We start from the raw sequence: 15,472 nt of genomic DNA, 5'->3' as shown, positions 1-15,472 counted from the left end.
AAGTTACGTATTTTCAACTGACCTCTGAAATTTGGTCATCAGGGGTTCTGTTTGCCGGGGCGCCTGGCCAGCTCAGTCGGTAGATCACACCACTCTTGATCTCAGGGTCCTGAGTTCAAACTCCACCTCCTGTGTAAAGCTTACTTTAAAAAATGAAAAAAAAAAAAGATACTTGTAAAGGTTCTGTTTGCCACCTTCCTTCTCTGAAAGCAGGACTTGTTTTCTGAAGTCCTTCATCCTGAGGTTAATTTGCATTCACTGCTTTGATCTCCCTACAAATCTAATGCAAAACTAAGACAGCATTCTGTAAGGAAGAGAAAAGGCTGGATTTGTGGTCACATTAAGTTCTCCTGCCCAGAATGTAGTATCACCTTGCATTCTGGGCAGAACTAGCCTAATGTGGACGTGAAAGGATGGCGGTGGGGAGGTGGGGGGGGGGGGCGGTCTATCCTGACCAGGAAAATGGCATTTGCACTGAGTGTTCTGGGCCCAAATATTCTAGGCCACAGCAGATGGCATTCATGATGCAACCAAAAACCTTAGAGCACCAGGCTGTGGTACCAAAGAATGTAAAATGCAGTGGAGTGGATCTCCATTTTGCCTCCCAAATGCGGACACATTCTTCAATGTATTCCCAAATTTTCCAGGAAAAGTTGGGAGTTTTGTGTCTTTTTTTCAGATCAGTGATTTAGGCTGTTTGGTCTAAAACTCTTGCTGTAAAATCCTATTTGCTCTGGCAGACCAAAACATCTCTGGTTGCCTTTGGAAGTTGCAGCAATAGGTCCATATAAAGGTGAAGTTTAGCACTTAAGCAGAAATAATTGTTTAGAGAATTCTACAGATCATTGTGCCCTTTCCATTTCTAGGGACAAGCATAAAAATAAGTAAAACTTTTAAAAGACATTGTTGTTCTTCTTTAGTACTATGACTAAGAAAGGATTTTTCTTTCTCAAGTAACAGCTCTTTAAGTATTCCCTGAAAATAGCCCTATATGGAGAATGAGAAAAGACTGGGTCCTCCTCCAGCAGTTCCTTCTGGTCCTAAGATGCAGACTGTCTGAATTTTTATTATAAAGAAGGTAGTTTAGTGGTCTATCTTGGCTTTCCAGCCCCAGCCCCTGGTGATGTTGATGCCCACAAAGAACTTGATTGCCATTTATAAACTCCTTTTACTCTTATTTCTTTTTTAACCAATCACCAAAACTCCTTTGTTTCAAAAGGCTTGCAGATATTGTAAAAGATAAGGACCTAGAGAACAAACGTCCTTCTTGTGACACTTGTTTTCTCTGTGTCTTTTAAAAATTTTTTTTGCATTTTAAATTGAAGTATAGTTAACATACAGTGTGATACTAGTTTCAGGTATACAATTAATGATTCAACAATTCTATATATTTCTCAATGCTCATCAAGTGAAATGTACTCTTGGGTGCCTGGCTGGCTCAGTCAGTGGAGCATGTGACTCTTGGACTTAGGGTTATAAATTCAAAGCCCCACGTTGGGTGTAGAAATTATTAAAAATAAAATCTTGGGGCACCTGGGTGGCCCAGTCAGTTAAGCATCTGACTCTTGATCTCAGCTCAAGTCTTGATCTCAGGGTTGTCTCGAGTTCACAAAGGGCGTGAAGCCTACTTAAAAAAAAAAAATTATAAAGGGGCACTTGGCTGTCTCAGTTGGAAGAGCCTGTGGCGCTTGATCTCAGAGTCATGAGTTCCAGCCCCACACTGGGTGTAGGGATTATTTAAATAAGTAAACTTAAAAAAAATGTTTTTTTAATCTTAAAAAAACTTTAAGAAAACTCTTAATCACCTCACCTATTTCACCCATCCACCCACCCACCTCTCCTCTGGCAACCACCACAAATGACAATATTTGTTCTCTATATTTAAGAGTCTGGGTTTTTTTGTCTTTTTTTTTTTTTTAAGATTTTATTTATTTATTTGACAGAGACATATAGCGAGAGAGAGAACACAAGCAGGGGGAGTGGGAGAGGAAGAAGCAGACTCCTAGCGGAGGAGCCTGATGTGGGGCTCGATCTGAGAATGCTGGGATCACGCCCTGAGCCGAAGGCAGACGCTTAACGACTGCGCCACCCAGGCGCCCCTTTTTGTCTTTTTCTTTGTTTTGTTTCTTAAATCCCACATATGAGGGAAATCATATGGTACTTCTCTGACTGACGTACTTCGCTTAGTTTTATACTGTCTAACTTCATCCATATTGCTGTAAATGGCAAGATCTCGTTCTTTTTTATGACTAAGACTCCTCTGTGTGTGTGTGTGTGTGTGTGTGTGTGTGTGTATACCACTTCTTTATTCATTCATCTATCAATGGATACTTGGGTTGCTTCAGTATCTTCGTTATTATAAATAATCCTGCAATAAGCATAGGGGTGCATATATCTTTTTGAATTAGTGTTTTTGTTTTCTTTGGGTAAATACCCAATAGTAGAATTACTGTATCATATGGTACTTATATTTTGAATTTTTTGAAGAACCTCCATACTGTTTTCCACAGTGGCTTCATCAAATTACATTCCCATCAACAGAACATAGGTGTTCCTTTTTTTCCATATCTCACCAACACTTATTTCTTGTCTTTTTTATTTTAGCCATTCTGACAGGTGTGAGGTGCTATCTCATTGTGGTTCTGATTTGCGTTTCCCTCATGATAAGTGATGTTGAGCATCTTTTCATGTTGTCTCTGGTCAGCTGTATGTCTTCTTTGGAAAAATGTCTATTCATATCCTCTGCCCATTTTTTTAATTTTAGAGAGAGAGAGCGCCAGTGAGCAAGGGGAGGGGCAGAGGGAGAGGGAGAGAGAGAATCTCAAACAAACTCCCACACTGAGCGCAGAGCCTGACACTCGAAGCTCTGTCTCATGACCCTGAGCTCATGACCTAAGCTGAAATCAAGAGTTGGATGCTTTACTAAAAAAAAAAAAAGGGGGGGGGGGCGCTTGGGTGGCACAGTGGTTAAGCGTCTGCCTTCGGCTCAGGGCATGATCCTGGCGTTATGGGATCGAGCCCCACATCAGGCTCTTCCGCTGTGAGCCTGCTTCTTCCTCTCCCACTCCTGCTTGTGTTCCCTCTCTCGCTGGCTGTCTCTATCTCTGTCGAATAAATAAATAAAATCTTTAAAAAAAAAAAAAAGAGTTGGATGCTTTACTGACTGAGCCATCCAGGCGCCCCTGCCCATTTTTAATTGGATTATTTGTTTTTTGGTGCTGATTTGTATAAATTTCACATATATTGAATATTAACCCTGTACTGAATATGTCATTTGCAAATATCTTCTCCCATTCAGTAGGTTGACTTTTTGTTTTGTTGATCATTTCCTTTACTGTGCAGAAGCTTTTTATTTTGCTATAGTTCCAATAGTTCAATAATTTTGCTTTTGTTACCTTTGCCTCAGGAGACCTACCTACAAAAATGTTCCATGGTTGCTGTCAAAGAAATTACTTCCTGTGTTTTCTTCTAAGGTTTTTATGGTTTTAGGTCTCACATTTGGTGCTTTAATCCATTTTGAGTTGATTTTTGTATATGGTCTAAGAAAATTGTCCAGTTTCATTCTTTGGCATGCAGCTGTCCACTTTTCCCAGCACCAGTTGTTGAAAAAACTCTTTTCCCCAGTGCATAGTCTTGCCTCCTTTATCATTAGATTACTTGACTATGTAAGTGTGTGTTTATTTCTGGGCTCTCTGTTCTGTTCCATTGATCTATGTGGCTGTTTTTGTGTCAGTACCATACTGTTTTGATTTGTAAACTCCTTTTTAAGGAGGGAGTGATGGTGGCCAAGAAGGATATGAACATGCCAAAGCACCCCAAGCTGTCACACACGAACATGCCCAACCTTCATGTCATGAGGGTCATGTACTCTCTTGAGTCAGGAGGCTACTGAAGGAACAGTTTGACTGGAGTCATTTCTACTGATAGATTACCAACAAAAGTAGCCAGGATTTCCATGATTACCACCATCTACCCCCTGGGATCATGCCTGCCACCTGGCGTCCCAGTCATCCTGAGACTGAGAGGTCTGCTGAAAGGTCTGGAGGGCAAGTGGCCTGCACTACTCAACTGCGAGAAGCTACAGAGACAGCTATAGACAAATTGCTGGGTCAGATTGCTGGTTCAGCAACTAAATTCCCCTTTAGAGGCAATATGGTTGTGAACTTGGACATCCAGCATAGGTTGAAGGGGATTGTTTATGTTGAATAAATCTATAGCCAAAAAAAAATTTTTTTGAAAGTTTATCTTGATCTAAAGTACTTAGGTTCATTTGTTTATTTGTTCAAACCTTTATAATTATACAGCTTGAAAAACATAAATTCTATTTTTTTACTTTCATTTATTTATACCATAAAGTTATTATATTTCCTTCTAGAGCTAATATTCTGTGTCTTCTATCATAGCACATTCTAGTGCAGTGTCCTATTTACACATGCACTCTCCTCATTTTTGTAGATTATTTATTGGTAGATCTCATTTGCAAGTTAGATGGAGAGAAACGTTTGATTTGCTTGTAAGGACAGGAGTCATGGCTTAGTGACCAATGAGGCCATATATCTAATTGGCATTCAATAAATTTTTTGATGATTATAATGGCCAGTGCCTTTTCTCCATTCTCTGTATTTGTCATGCATTTTTGTATTTATTGGACACAAACTTAATATTAGAACTCCTACTGTTAGGTATAATAATTCTGCTTTTGGGAATTTATCATAAGGACATATTAAAAACAACTGAGAAAAACATACATTTGAAGAGTTATTTATAATAACCTGAAGGACGCCTGGGTGGTTCAGTCAGTTAAGCATCTGCCTTCGGCTCAGGTCATGATCCCAGGGTCCTGGGATCAAGTCCCGCATCAGGCTTCTTGCTCAGCAGGAAGCCTGCTTCTCCCCCTGCCTGCCGCTCCCCCAGCTTGTGTTCTCTCTCTCTCTCTCTGACAAATAAATAAGTAAATAAATAAATAAAATCTTAAAAAATAATAATAATAACCTGAACATTTTGGAACAAACTCAAATATCCAATAGGATAACGGTTAAGGAAATTATGGTATAAATGCTATAGAATAATAAACTTTAAAATTTATTCACATAGTATTTAAAATGTATTTGTGCATGTTGAGCTAGATAAACAAATACAAAAATGTGTAGAGCTTGATCTTAATTATATAAAAAATGCAAAGCAAAAATCTGGAAAGAAATAGAATATAATATTGCTTCTAGGTGGTAGAAAGCAAAGTGTATCTTAAGGTTTTTTTTAAATGAAAAGAAAAATGAGAATTTATTGAAAGCTCTCATGGGTTCAACAAGTCAATGGGAACAGAACACCAAACTTAGAAAACATGCAGGAATCAAGGCGTCTCTGGAAGACTAAGAAGTAGAAAGCTGTAGAGAACCTGGCTGGCTCAGTCAGTAAAGCGTGGAACTCTTGATCTCAGGGTTGTAAGTTTGAGCCCCACATTGAGTGTGAGATTACTTAAAAAAAAAAAAAAAAAGTAGGATGCTGCAGGGCACTGCCCCCATTGAACTCTACCACAGCTGGTGCAATGGGAACATCAGGGGCCCTCTGTCATGAGTCGAGTCTCAGCAGGAGCATTTCTTTGCCAAGCCAAGATCATATACCTTACTCTGGCTGCTGAAATGCTACAGTCCAAGAAGACGGAGGATGTCTCCACCTAAGCTTCCACTGTGGAAAGCAGAGCATTGCATCTCACCTACGTGGTATACGAGAAAGGATTTCTCCTACATAGGAAGAAAAGTTGCAAATTGGATAACCAAAAAAAAAAAAAAAAAGTCTATAACATTTTTTTCCTTTTTCATGTTTTTAGCACTTTATAAATCATCTTCAAATTGTATTAGGTGTGGAAGCTGCTAAAATAAATTAATATAACCTTTTTCTTCCTCATAGCATGAAGGGTAGCAGAATAATGGCACTCCAAAATATGACTGTAGGAGTTCAGGACATGCCAACCCCAAATATGCCACTTCGGTGTATTAGTTATTTTGAGCTGTAAGGCTCTTGAAAAACAACAAATGCAGGGAACTCCCCTTATCTGCCTAAGACAGAGCCTCCAAAAGGAACTCAGTTGACATAAATCCCCTCTGTGTCAGTTTTATCAACCAAGAAAGATTGACTTTTATGAAAGGAAAGGAGACTAGAAGTCAAAACCATACCCAGAAAGACTGTGTCACAAATTATCATATCATATATAATCTATTCTAAGTGCCCATTTATCTTTCCTACAAATAATTTATTCTCCCCTAAGAGGCCTACATTCCCCCCTCCTCTTTCCCTATTAAAGTGGTATTTAATCTTGAATTCTAAGACACATCAGGGAATTATTCATTTTTCTCTGGGTATCTCCCATGTACACATGTGGTATACATGTTAATAACTTCTGTTTGTTCTTCTCTTGTGGTATTAATCTGTGTTTTTATTAAGGGGTCTCAGCTAAGAACTTAGAAGGGCAGAGGGAAAATTATTTTTCTTCCCCTACAAGCACTTTGTTAAATTAGAAGGATTTGTTTCCAATCATTAAGAGATGTATACAAAGTTGGTATAAAATCTTTATCAAAATAAGTAAGCTTCCTTCTACTTTGTGTATGCTAAGAGTTCTTTCTTTTAAAAAAACCATAAATAGGCACCTAAGGTTTATCCATTTTTTTTAATCAATCAATTGAAATAATGATTTTTCTCTTTTTTCCTTAATGCAGTAGATTACGTTGGTAGATTTTTGAACCAGTTTGGATATTCTAGGATAAACTATTTGATTTTGATGTATGACTTTTTTTTAAATACTTTGTTATTTCTTTAGCTAATAATTCATTTAGGATTTTGTGTGTGTGTGTGTGTGTGTGTGTGTATTTATATTCATAAGTATTTAGGGCAGCAATTTTCATGTATTGTCCTTATCTAGTTTTTAATCAAGATTTTAGCCTGGTTGTTTGTTTGTTTATTATTATTTTAAGTAGGCTCTGTGCCCAACATAGGAGTTGAACTCACAACCCTGAGATCAAGATTTGCATGCCCTACTGACTGAGCCAGCCAGCTGCCCCACTATTTTAGCCTTCTTAAGAGTCCTCCTCACCTTGGGGCCATGTGGGTGGCTCAGTTGGTTGGGTGTCTGCCTTCGGCTTAGGTCATGTTCCCAGGATCCTGGGATCAAGCCCCACGTCAGGCTCTCTGCTCTGTGAGGAGCCTGCCTCTTCCTCTGCCTGCCACTCCCCCTGCTTGTACTCTCTCTCTCTGTCAAATAAATAGATAGAATCTTTAAAAAAAAAAAAAAAAAGTCCTCATCACCAGAAAAACAGATTGTAACTATGTAAGGTGACAGATGTTAAGTAGACTTACTGTGGTGATCACTTCACAATATTCATGAATATCGATCATTACGTTGTACACCTGAAACTAACATAATGTTATATTCCAATTAATTCTCAATTTTAAAAAAGTAAATAAATGAATGAACACATTTTTAAAAGATCTTAGCCTTCAAAAATGAGCTGACCATTCCTGAACTTTTTTATTTTCTGGAACAATTTGCATAAAAATAGATGCCAAGTTTGCCTTGAAGAACTCAATAGAAAAAATTAGCTATGCCTAGCATTTTTTGGAGGGCAAAAACTTGACAATCATCTGAATTTCTTTAATACTTGGCTTTAATTTATTTTTTAAAAAACCAACAAAAAGTTGTGATTTTAAATTTTGAAAACCAGTTGTTAGACATTTTATTTATTTATTTTTAAGATTTTATTTGACAGGGGCGCCTGGGTGGCACAGCGGTTAGGCGTCTGCCTTCGGCTCAGGGCGTGATCCCGGCGTTGTGGGATCGAGCCCCACATCAGGCTCCTCCGCTATGAGCCTGCTTCTTCCTCTCCCACTCCCCCTGCTTGTGTTCCCTCTCTCTCTGGCTGTCTCTATCTCTGTCAAATAAATAAATAAAATCTTTAAAAAAAAAAAAAAAAGATTTTATTTGACAGAGAGCACAAGCAGGGGGAGCTGCAGGCAGAGGGAGAGGCAGACTCCCCACTGAACAGGGAGCCTGATGTGGGGCTCCATTCCAGGATCCTGGGATCATGACCTGAGCCGAAGGCAGATGCTTAACCGACTGAGCCACCCAGGCGCCCCATAATAGACATTTTAAAGTAAGGATTTATTAAAACAAACAAACACAACACACACAAAACAGTAACTGTTGTATAAAACCAAAGTATTTCTGGGTTCGTTGAATGCTATTTCTCAGTGCCAAAAACAGATACTGTGGTGTGTATGGAGATGAGAGTAGACACATTATGCTTTGTGCACCCAGGCATCTAGAATGCTGAGGCAGATTTGTGTTTACTTGTCTTTTCCTTCTGAGAATATGGGACATCATCAGAACCCTGTGAAATATAACCAGTGAGGCTATCTTGGTATTTCTGGTGAAATACGACAGAGCTATTCCCAAGAAACAGGTTTCTTTCCCTCAATGTAGGAGAGAACTCTTTGCTTCCTTACTCAAGAAGTCTGAAGGAACTGCTAGCTGATAGGAAGTATATCAAGTTACTGGAAAAATGCCCTGCCTTTGGCATTCCAGTTGCTGGCTGAAAAAAGACATTGGAGACTTCGTAAGCTGGAAGTTTTTATAATCAATCTCAGAAGTCTGATATGCCCTGCCAGGATCTCTATTTTGAGCCTGTTCCTGGTGCTCCACGCCATCTTTGCCTCCCACAAGGAAACTGAAACCCGCTGCCTTTCCTCCATAGCCAAGCGGGACTTTTATCTGCCATCATCCCCTCTGCCCTCCACTGCCCATCCCGCCCAGTGCTCTTTCCATTTCTTCCATTTAGTAGTTGTGCTTGTCAGCTTGTCTTTCATTCATTCAAGGGTGGTATGTAAGGTGGAGTGGCCTCTTGCCAAGATCCAAATTTCTGGGGAAGATAATGGTGGGTATGCCCTGTATCACTAGTGAGCATGCCCCATATCACTACAGTAGAGAGGAACTGTGTTTCTGGACTCCCGAATTGGGTGTCTGAATGTATTTTCAAAATACAAAAACATGGTTAAACATTGATTAGAGTTTCAAACTACCAGCACAGCCTTATACTTTTGGAATGTTAACTAAAGTATCCTGGAAGCTGGAAACAGAGGCCTAGCATAGTCTATGGAGCAACATCACTGTCTAGCCTATAAACCTGTTCAACACTTGGAGAATTGTAATGAGAAAAGGCTTTCCAAGTCCCAAATCTTAAGAAAACAAAGCAGAGAATCACAAATCAGTGACTCCTTTATACTTTACTCTTACACTGACCTGGAGTCTATAGTTTGTTTACTTAGGTAAATGTGCTGACTTCATGAATTCCCCCCATATATACATTTCTATCAAAAGGACTGACTTAAATTCTCAGATCTATTTAGAAAACTTTTGATAATCCTCAGTGACAACAGGGGTTCAAAACAGGTACACACATATGCCATTGGTAGGACTATCAATTGATGCAACGTGTTAGAGGCCAATTAAGTGATACCTATTTAAAAAAACAAAAACAAAAAATTATAAGCAACATAAATGTCCATTGCTAAGGTTCTGGTTAAAGCAGAGTAATACAAATATTGCAATAATATGAAACTATTTTTTATAATGTAGCAGATCAATTGTACTAATGTGTGAAAATGCCCAACACACACTTAATTGTAAAAAAAAAAATTACAGAATAGACTGCATATTATGCTCCTACTTATGATTTTATAGCTTATACATACATAATATAAATACATTTATTTGTACACAGTTTTTATGTTTGTTGCAGCATGTCTATGTCCTTTTATGTAAGCATTAGAATTTTGTAGAATAATATACAAGAAACTATTAATGGTGATTAAGGGCTGAAAACCCTTGTATCAGGAAACCACTTTGTATCTTTCTTTATTGTTGAATTTTCTTACATGAGTACGAAGTTTATCATTTAAAATACTGATGGGGGCGCCTGGGTAACGCAGTCGTTAAGTGTCTGCCTTCGGCTCAGGGCGTGATCCCGGCGTTCTGGGATCGAGTCCCACATTGGGCTCCTCTGCTGGGAGCCTGCTTCTTCCTCTCCCTCTCCCCTACTGTGTTCCCTCTCTCACTGGCTGTCTCTCTGTCACATAAATAAATAAAACCTTTAAAATAAAATAAAATAAAATAAAATAAAATAAAATAAAATAAAATAAATAAAATAAAATAAAATAAAATAAAATAATAAAATAAAATACTGATGAACAAAAGAAATTTTTTGAAAATATAATCGGACTTCCTAATGTTGAAAATCAAGAATCTCAGAGTTGGATCTATGTTTAATAAAATTCTGCCTTTTGATGGCAGCTTTTGAGTCCCTGTTAGTCATTCAGGCTACTGAACCCCCAAAAAGAAACATTAGTGCATTAAGCCCTGAGCTTCTGTATTTGAGTAAAATCAGTGTAATCCTTATGACTGGAAATGAGGATGTTTCCACGGTGCTTTGTAAATCACAATACACACACCCCAGTACACACACTCCATAGTGTAGATATTTAGATGTTTTCAGGGTATGGGTAACCAAGTGAGAAGATCCTTCTGGATCTCCGTTTCTTAGAGAAAGGAGGACAGTTAGGCCCGAAGATGACTCTGGCATCTTCTAATTTCTCTATCTGCTGCCAGCTAGCCACTGAGACACTGAAAGAATTTAGACATGGGGACTGGGGATTACTGGAGAAGTTTTTCCTTTTTGTTGAGCCCTTTTAAATATACCTTCTCGTTGCTAAGGCATCATTTTTTTTTTCTGTCCCAGTGTGTGTGTGTGTGTTTTTTTAAGATTTTATTTATTTATTTGACACAGAGATAGCCAGGAAGAGAGAGAACACAGCAGGGAGTGGGAGAGGAAGAAGCAGGCTCCCAGCGGAGGAGCCCGATGTGGGACTCGATCCCCAAACGCCCGGGATCACGCCCTGAGCCAAAGGCAGACACTTAAGGACTGCGCTACCCAGGCGCCCCCCAGTGTGTTTTTATCATTGGCTATTTAGAGAATGATAACAATTATTTTTATTATTTAAATGTGCTCACTGGTCCCTGGGAACGCTGTTGATTTAAATGTTACCATCAGGGGCAGAGGCTCATGCTCTGTCCCGCAGCTGCCAATGAACACAAGCCAGGGCCCAGCAGCAGCCAGGCTGGTGTCTGTAGAGAGTAGTGACTGGCATCCAAGTGCCAGGGAGCACACAGCTACTAGTTCACAACAGGACAGCTGGGATGAAGGAGGAGAGGTCACCAGAAGCAGCTAGCTCTTGCCCCACGCCAGATCCTGGAAGCTACCGGGCAAAGCCCCGCTATAGGAGATGCCAAAATCACACATCTACCCATGGAACCCACTGAGCCATGGGGATGGGCCAAGCCCCTTTGCTCTAAGCTCAAAGAAGGTACTGGACCACTGTCCACCCCTCAGCCCAACTTTTTTTGGATCTATTGTTTGAGGGCAGCGAGAATCCCAGCCTGGATTTTGTTTTTGAACAGTGTTATTAATTCAGTTAACAGGAAGACCAGTTGGAATCCTCATCTGGAGGTCTCACATTGCTGCCTTTATTATTTAAGTCAGGATATCCTGTATTTCTGAGTGTACTTGAGGTGCTGAGTCTGTATACACATTGGAGTCGGAGGGAGGAGGTTCCCTTAAAAGTTTTCTCTCTCAAGCCTCCTGACTAGCTGTAGAGGCCCACAGTATCCCCCAAATCTGTTAGATTTTAGATTAGGGAATGTAGGGCTTTTTTTTTCTTTCCCAAGGAACAACTTTCTTACCACCCTTGGTATAAATAATATTCTGAAAAATAAAGGTAACAAAAAACGGACAAAAACTAATCAGACAGTTCAAGAAGCTGAATTGACTTTGTTAACTTAGCCATCACTCTGCCACACTCAATTCCACAGAGGTCAATCACTAAGGCCAGCCTATGTTGCAGAGAAGAGGGATTAAAACCAGTTCTTAATGGGAAGAGCGTCAGAAAATTTGCTTTGTAGACATGTTTTAAAATCACCACAGTATTCATGCTCAGGAGTGCCTTGGGACATTTTGAGTATGCCGGTTAGAGGTACTGTGTTTCTGTTATTAAAGGAATACCAGGGGCGCCTGAGTGGCCCAATGCGTTGAGCATCTGACTCTTGATTTCAGCTCAGGTCATGATCTCAGGGTCCTGAGATCGAGCCCCACTTTGGGCTCTGCACGGGGCATGGAGACTGCTTAAGATTCTTTCTCTCAGTCTCCCTGTGCCCCTGCACAGGCCCCCTGTGTGCATGCGTGTGCTCGCTGTCTCTCTCTCTCTCTTTCAAAATAAAAATAAATAAGATTCTTTAAAAAAAATAATAAAATTAAAAAATTAAGGAATGCCAGACAGGCGGCACATTCACTTCATTTGATGGGGCTGCTTCCTTGACACTATGTTCGCAGGATCTAAACAACCCTTCCTTAGAGCTTTCCAAGCCTCCATATCCCATTCATCAGCCTTCCTTACAGGTATGAGGCTCAGAGAGTAGGGAAGCCAGCCTTACACCATCTGTAGTTGTGTGGGCTTCCTGGGCAGACTCACAACAAATGTATCAGCACTTACCATCTTCATATACCATCCCTTCTAGAGATCGTTTTAGACTAAGTAATCCAAGATCTAGTAGGTCATTTCTTTCTTGCCAGGGTTCTAATAGCCCACAAACAACTGCAAATAGGGCAAACAACTGGGCAATTATGCAAATCAACCAAACGTATTATCTTCTCTCTTTCTGATCCCATGATCAGAGATGGTAATAGATGAATGAAGAGAGAGAAAATAGGGAAATTATCTATACTAAATCAACAGAGAGAGTTTGCTGACTAAAAGCACGAAGTTTCAAGGATAGCTCTAATCCTGGTTCTGCCATTTACTAGCTGTGCATAAAGTAAATCTTCTATCCTCTCAGTTCCTCCATCTATAAAATAGGAATATATATATTCTCCATTCTCCATCTATAAAATGGGATAATATCTACCTCATAAGGTTGTCAAGTATTAAACAAGATGGTGCACATAGAGTTGGTAAGCTTAGACCTACAAACTCAGTTATAAAAAGTAGTATCTTAAGGGGTACTTGGGTGGCTCAATTGGTTAAGCATCTGACTCTTGATCTCAACTCAGGTCTTGATCCCAGGGTCGTGAGTTTAAGCCCTGTGTCGGGCTTCACGCTGGGTGCAGAGCCTACTTTAAAAAAAAAAAAAAAAAGTAATATTTTAAAAATATTTATAATTGTACTTGATATCTGATCTGGCCCCCATTCTGCCATGGTGATCATTCTGGGAGCTTTCCATTGCCTATCCATGGGGTTATACCAAGAATCTTGTGAAGTGCTCAGGCCTTAGGGTATGCTTTGTGTATGTGTTTCCTTTTTTTTTTTTTCTCTTTTAATGTGTTTCCTTTTGATCAGTAGCCATCAGTCCACACAGGTGATCACAATGTCTATTACTTTCATCCTTAGCACTCTGAAGTGCCTACACCATTCTGGAAGCAAAGGAATCTTTTGCCAAGGTATCCTATGGTTTGTCTGCTAAGGTGAAGGTGCAGCAGATATAGCTATTCCTTCCTGGAGTCTTAGTGCCTCCCCATGCTGGTGCCAAAAAAGGATGATGCTTTTCTGCACTTCTGTAGGATTTTAGCCCTCCCCCTTCCCTCCTCCTAACCACTTACCTGGAGGACTCTGTTTTTCAGGCCCTGGTTTCCCCCTATGATTCTCTAAGATACCCTCACTTAGTGGTTCTCAGAGTAGGGTCCACAATCCCAAGGGGCCCCCAAAACCTTTTAAGGGGGTTGGAGAAATCAAAACTGTTTTCATAATTACAGTAAAATGTTATGTGTCCTTCGTACCATGTTGGCATTTGCACCAATAATACAAAAACAATGGTGTGTGAAACTGTTGGTGTTCTGACGCTAATCAACACACCGGCACTGAAGGGGTCCGGAATATGCCACTGTGGCATAACCGTTCTTTTGAACAGAAAGCATTTGAATTCCTGAAATCCCTTATCTGCCTAAAAGTAGAGCCTCCCAAAAGAACTCAGTTGTCCTAACTCCCTCCTCTGGAGTAACCAGGGAAGATTGACTCTTACCACTGAGGGACCCACACCGCACCTAAGCAGACAGGCGCCAATGCCTGTGGGCCCACTTCTCTTTCCAAAAGATCATTTGTTTACCCATGAGTGCCCTTTCTCCCCTTCCCCTGATTAAGAAGTCCATTGTTTTCTTTCTTTTTTCTTTTCTATAAGAGATTTTATTTTTTATTTTTTTAAAGATCTTATTTATTTATTTGACAGAGAGAGACAGCGAGAGAGGAAACACAAGCAGGGGGGAGATGGAGAGGGAGAAGCAGGCTCCCCACCAAGCACGGAGCCTGACTAGGGCTTGATCCCAGGACCCTGGGATCATGACCCAAGCTGAAGGCAAAGGTACCTTAACAACTGAGGCACCCAGGTGCCCCAAGAGATTTTATTTTTAAGTAACCACCACACGCAGTATGGGGCTTAAACTCACAACCCTGAAATCAAGAGTCACACACTCCACTGACTGAGCCAGCCAGGCACCCGTACAAGTCAGTTGTTTTTTCTAAATGCCCTTCTCCCTCTCTTCTTCCCCTAATAAGGTAGAATACAAGCCCGAAATTCTTTTTTTTTTTTAATTTTTTTTCTTTTTTTCTTTGACAGAGAGAGAGACAGAGAGAGGGAACACAAGCAAGGGGAGTGTGAGAGGGAGAAGCAGGCTTCCTGCCAAGCAGGGAGTCCGACTCGGCGCTCGATCCCAGGACCCTGGGATCACGACCTGAGTGAAGGCAGACGCTTAACAGCTGACCCACCCAGACACCCCTAATTTTTAAAGATTTTATTTATTCGACAGAGAGAGAGAGAGCATGAGCAGGGGAATGAGCTGAGGGAGAAGCAGTCACCCTGCTGAACAGAGAGCCTGATGCAGGACTCGATCCCAGGACCTGAGCCTAAGGCAGATGCTTAACCGACTGAACCAGTCAGGCACCCAAAGTCCAAAATTATAACCACCTCTTTGAGTCACACTTTTTATGAACTCCAGTGTGTCCCTACTTGAATAAAAATAAAAAATCTGTCTTTTCTCTTGCTAACCTGTCTTCTGTGAGTTTAATCACAGGCTACCAAGAACTGAATCTAAGAGGGTATAGGGAAAGTTTTTTTTTTTTTTCTCTCAGACAGCATCAAACTGTACCAACAGTTACTGCTTTCTCCACTACCACAGATTTGCAGTAAAAAAGCAAACCAGTTTCACTTAACAATTTCCTCGATGAAGCAGGAAAAAGTATTATTTTTATTAACTCTTGACCCTTTAATACTCTGTGGTGAAATGGAAAATACATATAATGTGCTTCTAATAGTATAGTAGTACAACGCACTGGAGCAGTTGAATTGTGAGCTAAGCTAGTTGCTTCTTTTCATGGGACACCATTT

General features: G+C 40.2%; 1 long non-coding RNA gene and 1 pseudogene across 5 annotated transcripts in view; one reads left to right on the top strand and one right to left on the bottom strand.

Moving 5' to 3' along the window:
* LOC148107108 (uncharacterized) overlaps positions 1-15,472 on the bottom strand; it is a 75,941-nt gene that overhangs the window by 28,904 nt on the left and 31,565 nt on the right. For all 5 annotated transcript variants that reach the window (XR_015723107.1, XR_015723104.1, XR_015723108.1 and 2 more), the window contains one exon: positions 23-143. This is a non-coding gene — a long non-coding RNA (uncharacterized LOC148107108). The remainder of the gene's footprint in view (positions 1-22; positions 144-15,472) is intronic.
* Positions 1,124-8,045, top strand: LOC123795658 (small ribosomal subunit protein eS10 pseudogene; annotated as a pseudogene).

The sequence above is a fragment of the Ursus americanus genome, chromosome 35, assembly GCF_024610735.1.
Source record: "Ursus americanus isolate L20-20 chromosome 35, mUrsAme1.1.p, whole genome shotgun sequence".
Lineage (NCBI taxonomy): Eukaryota > Metazoa > Chordata > Mammalia > Carnivora > Ursidae > Ursus > Ursus americanus.
The sequence above is the reverse complement of the archived record's forward strand: the minus strand, read 5'-3'. Positions and strand labels throughout refer to the sequence as shown.